The 12,942-nt window shown below is 40.2% G+C and overlaps 1 pseudogene; it reads left to right on the top strand.

Annotated features, from left to right (window-relative positions):
- Positions 1-1,772: 1,772 nt before the first annotated feature.
- On the top strand, positions 1,773-3,070 carry LOC147640225 (chalcone synthase pseudogene; annotated as a pseudogene).
- The last annotated feature ends 9,872 nt before the right edge of the window (positions 3,071-12,942 follow it).

The raw sequence follows: 12,942 nt of genomic DNA, 5'->3' as shown, positions 1-12,942 counted from the left end.
TAAGTGTGTACGGCCCAAATTTTTGGGACGAGGTACCCAAATTTGGGCGCCCGCCTCGATTTGCATGCCGGACCGCCCCGGGGGGCGAAATTTTTTTTGTCGGGAGGCTCTCCTGGTCGTTGGGGTTCAGACCGTTCGTCAATCAGACGCCCAGTCGTGCATTTATTAAGGTTTAAAGGTCGTCGCTTTTTAACTAAAATGACTGAAATTTGCGTGTAAGCTTGATCCGGTGTCCGCTCTTTGGATGCTATAAAATCCTATATTAGGGTAAAATCGCACGCAGATTCCAAATTTGGACTCAAAATTTGAATATTCTAAGTAGAAATGACTCAAATAATAAAATCATTGATTTTTATACCATAAAAACTCATTAATATATCTATTACATGAACATGTCTTTATTAGTGAAGATGGGTATGTTATATCCTTTCCCCCTTAAAGAAATCGAGATGTCCTCATCTCCTCATGAATTGGGGATAATCCCTTAAGAGTGTAGCTTCATCTTCCCACGTTGCATCTTCTTCAGGGTAATCTTTCCACTGTACTAGATGTTCTACAAGAGTTCTATTTTCGGAGTTGCCTTTTCCTAGAATCTATGATGCTATTGGGTTGTAATTCAAGGGCTCCTTGAGTAGGGATTACAACTTGTTCATCATCAAGAATATGATCGAGACTGTGTACATATGGTTTTTATAAACTTACATGAAATACATTGTAGACTTTGATATGGGCTGGGAGCTGGAGTTTATAGGCACTTTTACCTAGACACTTGATAATTGTATAGGGACCACAATACCTAGGGCTGAGTTTCTTATATTTCCCAAGTGATAGAGAACTTTGTTTGGGTCGCACTCGTAGAAGAACTCTGTCTCCTTCCTTGAAGATCCTTTAAGACCTCTTGGTGTCAGCATAATGCTTTTGTCGATCTTGGGCAGCTTTAATATCCTTTTGGATTGCCTTGGTTTGTTTCTCCATCTCTTCGCCGAGCATTTTCCTGGATGCCTCAACTCTTATGGTCGGATCAGAGAAATTTAGAGGAGACAAGCATTCTTGCCCATAGAGTGCTTTAAACGGTGACATTCCTATGCTTTGATGATAAGATGCATTGTAGGCGAATTCTACCAGAGGAAGGTATTGAATCTACCTTCTTGGTTCCCTTCCACAATATGCTCTGAGAATGTCTTCAATTACTTGATTAACTCTCTCAGTCTGGCCAGGATGATAAGCTGTGCTAAAGCAAAGTTGAGTTCCCAGAGCTTGAAATAAGGACTGCCAGAACTTTGAAGTGAAGTCAGAATCCCGATCACTTATTACTATCCTTTTTGGGAGACCATGAAGTTTGAGGACTTCCTTGATGAATATTCGAGCAACATCTATAATATATTTATATAATATTGACAGCAGCACTAGTTGTGTGATGGAATCGGAGGCGTCCTCTCAGGAAAACGGAGACACTAGTAGTACTGACTAGTAGTAGGCAAGACTAGTAATTGGGAAGCCTGCTGCTAGCGCATTATAAAAGCAAGCAGCGCTGCGCCCCTCTAATACAGCACAGCCAGCCATATCATAATTAAGCCACCCCCTTGGGCTGATCTACACACAGCGAGCGCAGTACTGTCCCAAATTATAGTAGCCTCTTGCCTGCTCTGCTCGTCTCGTCTCCTGCGCTAGCTAGCTCGCCGGCCGCCATCCCGATCTCCACCACCAATGGCGCCGCATGCAAAGCCAAATTAGCCAAAGCCCAAGCCGATGGCCCTGCCAGCGTGCTCACCATGGGCAGCGTCACCCCTCCGCACCTCTTCAAGCAGCACGAGTACCCGGACTTCTACTTCAACGTCACCAACAGCAACCACATGACCGACCTCAAGCAAAAGTTCCAACGCATTTGTAAGCCCCCTCATATATACTAATATATAATTGCAATAATACTGTATAATAATATGCAGATGAGACGCAACTCCAAGCTAACGTTGCTCTCTCTGTACGTACGTACTACTGCAAGTGACAGATCAGGCATCCAGAAGAGGCACATGTACCTAAACGAGGAGATTCTGCGGGCCAACCCGAGCATGTGCGACTTCTGGGGCGAGTCCTTGGATGCGAGGCAAGAGCACATGGTGGAGGAGATACCCAGGCTTGGTGGGGAAGCTGCCCTCAAGGCGTTGGAGGAGTGGGGCCGCCCCAAGTCCTGCATCACCCACCTTGCCTTCTGCTCAACGGGCGGCATGGACTTGCCCGGGGCGGCGGACTGGGCTCTCACCAAGCGTCTGGGTTTGCGCCACAATATCAAGAGGCTGATGCTGTACTCGCAGGGCTGCTTTGGTGGAGGCACGGCCCTCCGCATGGCCACGGAGCTGGCCGAGAACAACAAGGGCACACGCGTGCTAGTGGTCTGCAGTGAGATCACCGTGGTGACCTTTCGTGGGCCTAATGAGACCCATATCGACAGCCTTGTGGGTCAGGCTTTGTTCAGCGAGACGGTGCCTCCGCCCTCATCGTCGGCTCCGACCCCATCGCTCACGTGGAGAAGCCCTGGTTTCAGGTTCACTGGACCGGCTCCTACATCTTGCCCGACAGTGATGGTGCCATCCAAGGCCACTGGAAGCAAATCGGCCTCACATTCCACCTCCACAAAACCGTTCCACAGCTTGTCTCTCAGAACCTGCCTGCCGTCTTGCAAGATGCCCTGGATAATGTCCATGATGATGATGGCCATGCCCCTAGTCCCAATGACATCTTCTGGATCACGCACCCAGGTGGCCCCGCCATTCTCAACCAAATGGAGCAGACACTCAAGCTCAAACCCGAGAAACTTGCAACCACTAGACAAGTGCTCGCTGAATACGGCAACATGTCCAGCGCTTGTGTTTTCTTCATCATGGAGCAAATGCGGCGCAACTCTTTGGAAAAGAAGCTCGCCACTTCTGGCGAGGGATTCGATTGGGGGGTGCTCGTCAGCTTTGGCCCGGGTGTGACTTGCGAGGCTCTTCTCCTTAAGAGCCTCCCCCCTTGCTTAAACTACTCGGTTGGAAATGAAAATATGAGAGGATTTTACCCTAGGAAGATTTAGGCCCAGGCACCTTCATTCATTCTAGTTTTCCTTGAATAAAGATACACCTAGAAAGGCTATGGCATGTGGGCACTCGTAGAGTTGGTTGGGTCTATTGCAAGATGATGATTAGTAGTGTGTGTGGTTCATCTTCTTGGCATTTCTACGTTCTTTCCGGCCCATGATAACATGTCTTCTTCTTGCCATTTCTACTAAGTCTCTATATGTGTGCCCTCTTATCATATAAGAGACATATTGAATTTCATAATTATAAAATTTCTTGTTTTTAGTATTTATCTCATGGAGATGCTATGAATTTTGTAAAGAAAGATTAATATTATCACGACAGAGAGAGAGAGAGAGAGAGAGCATGCCGTGTCAGGAGCATCAATATAGAATCCATTTTCCTTCACTAAAGTCATATTATCGAGGTTGATAGGTCCTAAAATCTTGAGCACACGGTAGTGGGCACTCTCTTGCTTTGAATGCTATTCCTTGCCATGCTACATCTTATAGTATTTGTAATAACATGCCCAATCAATTTACACTCCTCTTTCTCTTTTTTCTCTTCTTTCTTCTTTTTCTTTACATTCAGAGAGGAAGAAGAATAGAAGATTTTATGTTTCTTCTACCTCGACTTCTCATCAAGAATAAGATAATAAGACATAAAAAGAACAAGAAAATAGAAACTTACCAATGGATAAAGAGATATTGCAAGTCCCTACTGGATAATAAACACACTTAGAACCTTTTTGTTGAGAAAATAAAAATAAAGCCTAACAAAAAAGGTAGAAGCTTACACTACAAGACAATGCTGCCATACACGCGTTTCATACATGCAATAAATTACGGGCGCGTGTATGGTCGCGCATGTATTTGAATAGTATCGGGCGCATGTATTTTAGCATTTAAATTCACGTGTATATTGGCATCTATCAGCGCGTGTATAAGCACGTGTATATACATGCAATAATACACGCATCAATACACGCATTAATACACGCATCAATACACGCTTTATTAAGAAAAACTGAATTCCTTTACAAAATTAAAAACTATTTTCTTTAAACCATCTCATAGTACATTACAATATATATCATTACACAATCCCACTACATGCATTTACAACAATGAAATATATTCAAAAATAAATCATGAGATGATAATTAAAAGACAACACATACAATAAAAATGTCATCAATTTAGAACGATACAATGACGGATTGGTTAGGGTTCGATCTCATCTTCAATAAGATCCATCCTTGCCAAACGATCAACATCAATATCCATTTGATCAATTTATAAGGCTACGATTAAATTTATTCCACTATAGATATTCTGTCCATTGATAATGGTATCGATGTCCTGATCATCCTCATCAACATCACCATCATCCTCAATGGTAGGGTCATTCTCATAATCATGAGAAATGGCACGCTCATCCTCATTATCATGATCATCTCTTATTTCTTGATCATCGATCACAACATCTTCATTGGCATGTTCGACATCATCTTCATTGCGGCTTGTTACATCCTCCATATGCTCCATATCAGTGAATGTATTATACATGACTTTGGAACGTGGTGCAATAGGGATGACGTACCACCATTTAATGTCATGCACCACCATTGGCAGATAGATAACCTACTCAAATACACATACTGCAGTAATTAATTAGCATATCAAAAGTCAAGGGGGTACGCGAGCTTAGATATATATGTACATGAAACACATTAGTAAAAAAATGCATACCTACTCACATTGTTGTGGCAATACGAGCCTATCTTTCTTTGTTTGCCAAAACTTTGTAGAGTCAATAGTTACATAGCCACTTGCATGGTATTTTATCGTTGCATTAGGCCCTTTTTCCACCACGTTCATTTGCCATTTGACATCCAAAACATACACAAAGAAGCGACGAAAGTCAAGCCTAAATATGTCTTGGATTGTGCCACAATAATCATCCATTTTCCATTAGCTCCCTCAAAGCTACTAATTACACTGCAATCTTGTGTATTCCTCTTTTCATCAATTCTTTGTGTTCGAAAATGCTTGCCTTCATACCATATAGCATTGAACATAGTGCACTGGACCAAAATAGAAGTAATATTTGTGTAAGCAATGTGAATAAATATTAAAAGCAAATCACTTACAACTAATGCAAAACATTAGTTCTCTGTACCTTTAACATGCATCCTCGTGCATACTCCCATTCTTCCGTCGTGATATGCAGCCCCTCGTCGCTCTCTGCTCTCTCCATTTCCTCATGCAATCAATCAACATGGATATCATTCGGAAGTGTTGCTAGATGCTTAGGGTACGCCTTACGAGAGCCATGTTGCCTCCGAAAAGAGAGCTCTTTCTGCTTGCCTTTTTGTCTTTGCATCCTCATATCTTGTAACCCATCTTCTCATCACATCACTATTAAGGATGCAAGTGAAATTGAGATCATCAATCAATGTTCTGTCAATTACTTTACTCTGTCCTTTTCCTTGAGGCACAATAGAGGTCATCCTCAAGTCCTCTTCATTGCTCCATAGTCGTGGCAAAGAGCTGTCCTAAAAATCTAAAAATCTACTCTTACTTGTTGAATATTTGAAGCTCACCTTGCCTCTTGAATTCTAAAAAGCTTACTTGTGATCCTCGGTAATTTTCAAGAAATTTAATATTGGTTTTGATATGAGGTTTGATTAGCTCTTTCATATGAGTCAGAGCCGTGTCCTTTATTTCCTTTTCCTCTAGAACTTTTAAAGAAGTGATTGCATTCTGAACATACTAATTATTATAAGACTTTGATGTACCTCCAAGGATGTGTTCTTCTCGGATCGTCTTTAAAATGAGATTCTTAAAAGTAGAAAATGTTGAGGGAGAGAGATGAGACAAGAGACACCACATACGCTCCATAAGAATGATATATATTAGTCACAAGTCACAAGTTACAAATATATAAGCAAGACCTAGAGTGAGTTAGGGCTAGCTATATATAGCTCCAACACCCCCACTCAAATAAAGGTCTCTAGTTGCGGGCGAGTAAAAAAACCCTTGGGAGCACAAGGGAAAAACCCGAGCTCCTACATATAAATGTACAATGCCACCTTAAAGTCCATGTGCAATGTGCTTCTATATACAAAGTACAAAGAATAAATGTGCATGATGTGAAGTAATGTGTGAAGTGTCCTAAAGTCTATAGGCTATGTACAAGTCTAGACAAAATTGACATGACATGAGATGTGCTAATCTCCAAAAAGAGAGGCCGCCGCAACTCCAAGTTCTGATCACAAAAGTGTAAACCGAGCTTAATGGAGTCCTTTGGTGAGAATGTTTGCAATCATTTGATCAGTTGGAAAATGTTCTACCATTATTTCTCCTTTCCTTACTTCATGTCGAGCATAGTGATAATGAACTGCAATATGCTTGGACTTGCTATGTTGCACGTAGTCCTTGGCTAGACAAATAGCACTTTGGTTGTCACATCTAAGAGGAGTGCTTGAGGAAGGAGAATGACCAATATCAGCAAGCAATTGTCGAAACCAAACCAATTCACAAGCTGCTAAAGATGCAGCTACATATTCAGACTTTGTAGTAGAAACTGCAATACAGCATTGTTTCTTGCTAGCCCAAGATACCAAACAGCCATTGATAAAGAAGCAATTACCACTGGTGGATCGCATGGACAAGTTAGAGCTTGCCCAATCAGCATCTGAATAACCCAAAAGATTAAGAGAAGTTATTGAAGATATGTCTTCTTGATGGCGGCGATATACAAGTCCGAAATCTCCAGTGCCCTTCAAGTACTTCAAAACACGTTTAGCTTGAGACCAATGTCTTGTAGATGGAGAGGACAAGTATTGTCTAATAGATTTGCTGCAAACAGAATATCAAGACGAGTGCTCATGCCCACAAATTGAAGATGATCAACAAGATTAGCATAGGGTTGATTTAAAGCTAATGATTCAGCCTCAATATTTGCAGAAGTACTCCTAGTAGAGCTTGCAAGACAAGGAGTATTTGTTGCCGAATGTGCAGTAGCCAATCCAAACTTTTGAACAATATCTTGGAAAAACTTTGTTTGACGAAGAAGCAAAATACCATTGTGACGATACCTTTGAACTTGAATACCAAGGCATGAATGGATGTCGCCAAGATCCACCATATCAAAGGCTGAGGATAAAACCTTTTTTACTTGTTGCATGAAAGATAGATTATTAGACACAAGTATAGTGTCATCAACATAAAGGGCCAATATCACAAAATGGTTATCCACATTGCGCTTGATATAAAGATTTGGATCAGAGAAGCAAGAAACAAACCCCTGAGATGTGAGAAGTTGATCAAGCTTGATGTACCATGATCGTGAAGCTTGTTTTAGTCCATACAAAGCACGGTGGAGTTGGCATGCAAGATGTTCCTTTTCGGGAATTGTAAATCCTTCAGGTTGCTCCATATATATTTCCTCCTTTAAGTCTCCATTAAGAAAAGCCGTCTTAACATCCATTTGATGTATTTCCAAATCAAACTTAGTTGCAAAAGCTAGTAGTACTCGAATGCTTGTACTACGAACTACGGGTGAAAAAGTGTCATGATAGTCAATCCCTACAATTTGTGAGTATCCCTTTGCAACAAAACGAGCTTTGAATTTATCAAAGGATCCATCTGCCTTTGTTTTAGTCTTGTAAACCCACTTACATTTGATAGGAGTACGATCAGAAGGTAGATTGGTAAGAACCCATGCACCTTTCGAGATCAAAGACTCATATTCAGCTTCCATGGCTTCCTTCCATTGTTCCTTTTGTGGAGAGGACATAGCTTCTGCATAAGTTAAAGGATCTTCACAAACAGCCAATACGTGATTAAAGGTTTCAAGATCATCATCATATACATGATTTGCACCGTGCTCAAGTTCAATAGGAAGATCAACATAGATATCAAGATCTGTAGTAGTCTGCTTTCAAAACCGTAGGATGAACATCAATAGACTTGTCTCCAATATCCATCAAAAGAGTGTTGTCATCATGCAAATCATTGTCCAAAAGTAGAAAAGAAAATGAAGTGAGTAATGTTTTTGTATCATCAGCATCATTTGTGCACCACGAACCTCCCATCAATTGCTCATTCAATATAGCATCTCGACTAACAATTTCCCTTTGAGAACTTGGATCGTAAAACTTGTAACCCTTTGAGAACTTGGATCGTAAAACTTGTAACCCTTTGAGTTGTCAGAATAACCAATAAAAATAACCTTCAAACCTGAAGGTTCTAGCTTGTGTCGTGTCTCTTTTGGGACATGAATATAAGCAATATAAGAGATTACCATGTCGAGAACCAACCGCAATAGTGGTGCATCCTTTTTGATGCGACACTTTGTATTATCAAATCCAACAAATAGACCAAGATCCACAAGCCGCACAACAAAAAGTAAGTTTCTTTGTAAATCAAGAACATGTAAAACTCCTCGCAGTATTTTGGTTGAGGAAGAAGTTCCCAAATACAATTCGCCAATACCAATTTCTTGGCAAGTTATATTATTAGCAAGAAAAACCACTTTCTTGATAGGCATTGGATGATAATTGTGTAACCATTGCAATTGATATGTCATGTTGCCAGAAGCACCAGAATCAACAATAAAGAGAGAACCATCACGAACATGTAGTACCTTTTCTGGAGAGACATTATATATAATGAACCAAATTAGCCTCTTGATGAACGTTGTCCTAATCATGAGGATTTTGTTGACTAGCATAAGCTTGATTTCGAGCTTCATCACATAATGCCTCTTGAAGCATCGATTGGATGAATTCCTTGTGCTCCCACAATATTCACAGGCTACAGAAGAGAAAGAACCCCTTGATAAACGAGGTTGCTTATTTGTAATACCGTGTTCTTCATCGTACTCTCATGCCCAACATTTAGATACCAAGTGACCAGTTTTGTCACAATAAGAACAACGCTTTTGAGGAAATCTCAAACGAGAAGAATTACCTCCTCTTTGGAAGCCACGAGATGTAAATTGGGAGGAGGAAGAAGGGCGTTGCGGAAATGGACGTCTCCGGACAGCAAAAGCTGTCTCTGATTCTGTGTACTCTTGGGCAATCATGATCCTTTCATGAGTTACCGACGTCTGATGATCATGACGTTGAGAATATGCAATCAAAGAAATACATGTATGCTCAAAGTCAATTTCATCCAATGAATCCTTCACCGTATCAAGAAGGTGTGTAACCAATTGAGTTCGAGGAATAGGATCCCCTGTAGAGCAGAAAGTTGATTCATAATACCTTTGAATGATTCAATGTGACTAGACATGGATGTACCTACCTTGAATTGAAGCTTGCCTAGAAGGTTACGGAGATACAGAATCTCTGTAACAGTTTTCTTCTCAAACATAGTGATAAGATAGTCCCATATAGCATATGACGTGGATAACGGATAAACATCTAGCATGAGTGAATCGTTAAGGGCAGAAAGTATATACCGATGAGTGGCCTTATCATGACGAATCCAGTGTGCATGATCAATTTTCCACTGTTCAAAAATAGGACCTTCGGTAATAATAACATCATTCTCTGCATCTTGTATTTCCAACCAGGAAATCCTTGGCCTTGAAAAAGAGGAACAGAACGTTACCCAGAAGGAAATCCGTTAACAAGTATGGTGTTTGCCATGTCGGGTTGTGAGAACACGTACAAGATAAGTTTGCAGAACTTGCGGACCAAGTATGAGATATGAGAAACATAGCCAAAAATAGGCATGCACTAGACGACGAACATAAAGTGATCATGTAAAGAATGGAACGTGAACCAAAATTAGAACTCTAAAAGTGGAGACCCGTGTCTCATGCACGTAAGCAAACTTAGAGGCCCATAAAAGACAAAAATAATAATAAGAAAAAGCACTGCGTTAAGAAAAAAAACACCGTGTTATGACGCGACTTGCACGGCAAGTTTTATATCTAATTGTAGCTTGTACAACAAGCATCCGTCTGAAGCTTTCACGATCAAATCCTACTTATGACTCAGAGACAACTACCTATTTGCTCTCACAAAGAACCTGTTTTACTATTTTAGATGCAGTTTGCCTGAACTGTCCTAACTTTTGACTGAGAACTCCGATTGACAAACCGTTTTGATAGGTTTTAGTTTTAAGTACGCGATTAAGAAACCATTCTAATTACAACAAGTGGAGTTTTAAAATCATGTAGGCAGCATATAATCAAAGAACCCGTGAGATCCCTCTGCCCCCCTCCGCGCACCGGCGGGGACTCCTGGTAGCTGACAGCGGAAGCAGCCCCCTCATGCGCGGGGCAGGGTTTCTCACTCGGGGCCTCGCCCACGAATGTCCGGGCATGAGACTAGGCTGGTGGTCACTCGGAAAATTGAAACCGGAAAAATTTCCCATGCCCGAAAAGCGGGGATGATTCTACCTTTTTGAATTTTTCTTAACGAGTTTTCTAACGAGATCAAAATCTAAACTATCCTCCACCTGAATAAACCAGATAGAAGGAAACTATCACTGATATAATTTGATCATTTGAGCAATTCAACGCTTTTTTCCTAATCAAGATTAGGCACAACCGTTGATCCACTCAATCGAGAAATTTATCAGGGCATTAACTATCTACTCGAAGCCTAGCGTAATCCTAAGATTTTTCAGTTTGATTATTAAAACTCCATGATTCCAGCCTAACCCCATCTGGCCCATGGATTAGCTACCACCCTACCACTGGAATCAGTGGAACCAAACAAGTACTCACCCACCGTTAATTGAAATACCTTTCTTAACTTTAGCTTTAGAAAATAGATACGCACACGCTTCTCTTTAAAACTTTAATGAAAACAATCCATTGACAAACAAATTACTAGTTACACATGTCATACTTCAAAATTTCCATTGAGTCTTTGTTTCTCACAAAACAGTATCACTCTGGACTCTCCGTGAGACCAACGAGTCAACAACGAGATCCAGTGATAGATTACAATAACATTGATCTGCATACAATATCTTCCTCGACATACGAATGGGTGTCCTCGGCACCGCGAGCCCATGCATCGCTTGGTCAGAACCCTCCAGGATGCTCCTTAGGTGTCCTGGCACTTCACTTAGGGACCGCTTCGTCGGCCCTCGTCCATCGTACCGGAAGCGCACCATTTTAACCATACCAAGGCTGGTCAAGACCTCGGCAAGCTTTGCCGCATGAGTTGTCCCTCGAACACTCCCCGCCAGCTGTTGTAACCGAACTTCCCTTAGAAAAACATATATGCCAAATTCTCCCTCCACCAGCATTCTGGCGTAAGACAGTCTTTTAAGAAAACAAGGTTTCTATGCAAGTTTTGTTTTGATTTTTGTTTGAAAACCATGAGTAATCTTAAATCTGTATCCCAATACTTCTAGATCCAGGTCTGAATTCCAAACAAAATTCCTCGAATTCTGTAAACTTGATCCTCAGATCAAAATCAAAAGTCTTAACTAGTTTCAGATTTAGTGGGTGTTTTGAGTGCATTTTTCCTGAACTGATCACATCATCATTGACGAAGGGATTAGGTCTTGGTCAATAGTCTGAATCAGAGTTTGGGTGGTCTGGAAAGGTTCTTCCTAAACTATCTTTCTTGAAAGGTACTATTTCAATTTCTCTTTTTCTAAGTTTTGTTCGACGAATATTTGCTTACAGATTTCTAAAACATGGATTTCTTAAAAGGAATAAAATAATCATTTATCTCGATCTCCGACTTTGATAGTTTAATTGAATTTTCTCATTACCATCTTGGTGAATATGAAATGGTAGAATTTCCTCATATATTATCTACCTATTCATTTTTCTAATTTTTATGAAAATTAACAGAAGATTAAAGAGAATCCTTATTTAATTATAAAGATTCTATATGCATCTAATTTTGCATAGAATCCAATTCTGATGAAAGTCACACTTTTATCATCATAAAAAAATCATTTATGGTAAAAATCACTCTTTTAATAAAAAATATCTTTTATGCACCCATTTATGCATAAAAAACCATTTATGATGAAAATCACACTTTTAATATAAAAAATATCTTTTATGCACCCATTTATGATGAAAATCACACTTTTAATATATAAAAAAATCTTTTATGCACCCATTTATGCAAGTCAACACTTCTCTGAGTTTTTAATGCCACTCATATCGTATTTCATCTAGTTTTCTCAACATTGTATTGAACTGCTTCTCCTCATAAAAACGCTCCTAGTTTTGAGTTGTTGATGCCATTATCCTGTGTGTAAGTTGATGATGCCATTGAGACTCTGATTCTAATTTTGAAGTATCATTGGAGGTGCTCTTGTACTTGTTCTTCTTCAGAGGTGGTCTCATACTTCTTCTTCATCATCTTCTTTTCCTCCTTACACTACAAGACAATGCTGCCATACACGCGTTTCATACACGCGATAAATTACGAACACGTGTATGGTCGCGCCTGTATTTGAATAGAATCGGGCGCGTGTATTTTAGCATTTAAGTTCGCGTGTATGTTTGCATTTATCAACGCGTGTATAAACGCGTTTATATACACGCAGTAATAAATGCATCTATACACGGTAATATTCATGGGGTAATACTCGCTATTATACACGGATAAATACACTCTACTATACACGGATTAATACACGCATGGCAGAGAAAAACTGAATTCCTTTACAAAATTAAAAACTATTTTCCTTAAACCATCTCATAGTACATTACAGTATACATCATTACACAATCCCACTACATGCATTTACAACAATGAAATATATTCAAAAATAAATCATGCATATGAGATGATAGAAATGTCATCAATTTAGAACATACAGTGACGGATTGGTTAGGGTTCGATCTCATCTTCAATAAGATCCATCCTTGCCAAACGATCAACATCAAT

This window comes from Cibotium barometz, chromosome 3, assembly GCF_041138505.1.
Source record: "Cibotium barometz isolate CiBa-2024 chromosome 3, ASM4113850v1, whole genome shotgun sequence".
Lineage (NCBI taxonomy): Eukaryota > Viridiplantae > Streptophyta > Polypodiopsida > Cyatheales > Cibotiaceae > Cibotium > Cibotium barometz.
The sequence above is the reverse complement of the archived record's forward strand: the minus strand, read 5'-3'. Positions and strand labels throughout refer to the sequence as shown.